The sequence below is a fragment of the Trachymyrmex septentrionalis genome, unplaced genomic scaffold (genome assembly GCF_001594115.1).
Source record: "Trachymyrmex septentrionalis isolate Tsep2-gDNA-1 unplaced genomic scaffold, Tsep1.0 scaffold109, whole genome shotgun sequence".
Classification (NCBI taxonomy): Eukaryota; Metazoa; Arthropoda; class Insecta; order Hymenoptera; family Formicidae; genus Trachymyrmex; species Trachymyrmex septentrionalis.
Genome location: NW_017304217.1, coordinates 423,061 through 424,628, shown reverse-complemented (window position 1 = coordinate 424,628; position 1,568 = coordinate 423,061). Strand labels below are relative to the sequence as shown.

Below are 1,568 nucleotides of genomic sequence, written 5' to 3'. Positions count from 1 at the left end.
TATAACGTAAGCAATGAAATAGTAAGCAAATTAAACAATCAGACTTAAGGCCCTGACTAGTCAGCATGCGATTCAAATCATCGGCGGCCTAGCGAAATGTGGCGAAATCAGTAGTCACACACACAAGCACGAGCCTATGTCGGCGCGCCGAAAGCGAGGACATCTCCATACATAGGCGCTTGTGTGTGTGTTACAGCGCCTCATCACGATAAATGGCTAAACTTATAGGCGTGAAAAAGTGACAATTTAACGATCAAATTTATGCTGCAAGTCATTTCGTTATTATTTGCTTAATTGTGAAAATGTGACGTATCTCGTACTTATGAAAGTCCTAAAAATGGGCAGAAAGTATAATTACCCTGGAATTTTGTAAAAGCGTATATTTCATTCATTTCAACAGCTGTTGAAACCGTGTTTCTGCCCCAGATTAGGCTTTACCTGCCTTTTAAAACTATTTTCTGACTATTAAAAGAGAAAAAAGTTTCTGCCCGTTTTTACAGATATTTTAAAGTAATCTCGTCATTTAGATTTATTCAAATTGTCTTTATTTACAAATGATTTGCAGCATAAATTAACGTGCCATTCCTCGCTTCTTCACGATTCTAACATGTCCGCCGCGACTAGTCAGAAGCCTTAAGAAGTCTAATTCAATTCGTCATATATGTGCACACGCACGCACGCACGCACGCACGCACGTATACAAGGTATTTAAAAAACTATTCAGTATTTTTATGATAAAATACATATTATATTGAGTAAAAAAATTTTAATAAATATAGATTAAAAGCCATTTCAGTGTTCTAAACATATTAGTATTGTGACTGACTTACTGACTTCTACGTTTCGCATGCGAGGTTTAATTTAGTGATTTATAAACCGCGTTTTGTCTTCATCTAATTTCCATAAATACTTTGTAACAGAAGATTTCATCGGAAATCATAATTGTGTAATCACAATCAAATAATATAGTACGTTAATTTCTAATCGCCGATTAACTAACTAATGGTATGTTAAACACATTTTCTGTTTAATAGTATGTACTCTATATTTACTATATAAATGCTGAATAGTTTTTTTAACACTGCACAAAGTGTAAATAATATGTAAATAATATACAAGATGTCCTGCAAATATCGGATTACTTTTTAATAATGTATATTTGAATTTTGAGTCAAAAATTCTAATACAAAAATATCAAGACAATAATACTCGTTCTGCTATTGTTATACCCTATGTTTACGTGCATATGTATGAATGCGTACGTATGTTATATGTGTATACATATGAGGTCTGTTCAAAAAGTATCGCAAATTTTGAATTTCCGCGGGTTACGTATATTCGATTTTCGATTTTTTGTGGCGTTATGTTGGTACTCATGTCTCTCACTTATGCCGACAAGTTCGGCCATTTTGAATGTTCAGTTAATTTTTGACAGCTGCTTTGCTTGCACGTGTTTTGGCTCGTCTTCGATTTTTGCCTATTCCAAAAAATGGATCAAAGAATCTGTATCAAATTTTGTGTGAAAAACAAAATTAAGTGCGCGGACGCATTCCGAATGTTGACTGTGG

The 1,568-nt window shown here is 34.0% G+C and overlaps 1 protein-coding gene across 1 annotated transcript in view; it reads right to left on the bottom strand.

The window, feature by feature from the left end:
• LOC108748642 (1-acyl-sn-glycerol-3-phosphate acyltransferase gamma-like) overlaps window positions 1-1,568 on the bottom strand; it is a 9,546-nt gene that overhangs the window by 803 nt on the left and 7,175 nt on the right. The window lies entirely within an intron of this gene.